Source organism: Crocuta crocuta, unplaced genomic scaffold, assembly GCF_008692635.1.
Source record: "Crocuta crocuta isolate KB4526 unplaced genomic scaffold, BGI_CrCroc_1.0 scaffold482, whole genome shotgun sequence".
NCBI lineage: Eukaryota > Metazoa > Chordata > Mammalia > Carnivora > Hyaenidae > Crocuta > Crocuta crocuta.
The window spans coordinates 770,990-771,875 of NW_027527459.1; the positions used below are offsets into that span (position 1 = coordinate 770,990).

The window sequence follows — 886 nt, forward strand, 5'->3', positions numbered from 1 at the left end:
TGGAAAAACCGTTTCACTAAAATATAAAGAAAGATGAATTAAAAGAAGTGGGGGGAGGGGTGGGGACTAGAGAGGCACACAGGAGGCCTTGTGGATATTGCTTACATTTTTGTGTTCAGTTTGTGAGAATCTGTCGGGTTATGTATTTGAAGATATGTACACTTTTCTATATGATTTTTACACTTCAGTAAAAATTCAGAATGCAAAAAAAGAAAACTTTGGAGAACAGGTGTGTGCATTTATCAGAACTCATCAAGTGCTACATTTAAGATTTATATATTCCATTGGATGTAAAGAAAGGAAAAAAGAAAAGAAAGAAAGAAAAATGGAAGAAAGAAAAAAGAAAGAAGGAAAGAAAGGAAAAGGAAGAAAGAAAAAAGAAAGAAAAAGGAAGAAAGAAAAAAGAAAGGAAGGAAGGAAAAGAAAAGAAAGAAAAAGAATTGCAAACAAATATTGAACTCTGGTTAATGATCTGCCTGCCAAAGCCTTTTGATGTGAAGTATACTAATATCTATAACTTTGAAATGCATCCAAAAAAATGAAATGGATTGATGGATCACTGGGTGTCATATGTAAGTGATGAATCACTAAATTCTATTCCTGAAACCATGATTACACTATCTGTTAACTAACTTGGGTTTAAATACAATTTTTAAAAATAATAATAATCAAAACTTTGAAGAACAAAAAGAAATGGATTGATGGATGGGTAGAAAAATACTAACTGTAAAATTTCTGAGTTGAGACTATATGGGTATTCACTACACAGTTCTCTCAATTTCTTTGTGTATTTGAAAGTGTTATATTAAAATGTTGAACAAGATAGTCTAAAGAAGGGAGGAAGAATTCTCCCCATTTTTTTATGAATATAAATTCTGGCTTCAGC

At 31.0% G+C, this 886-nt stretch overlaps 1 protein-coding gene across 1 annotated transcript in view; it reads left to right on the forward strand.

Annotated features, from left to right (window-relative positions):
- Window positions 1-886, forward strand: part of GRIA3 (glutamate ionotropic receptor AMPA type subunit 3) — a 273,791-nt gene that overhangs the window by 180,367 nt on the left and 92,538 nt on the right. The gene's annotated exons all lie outside the window — the stretch shown is intronic.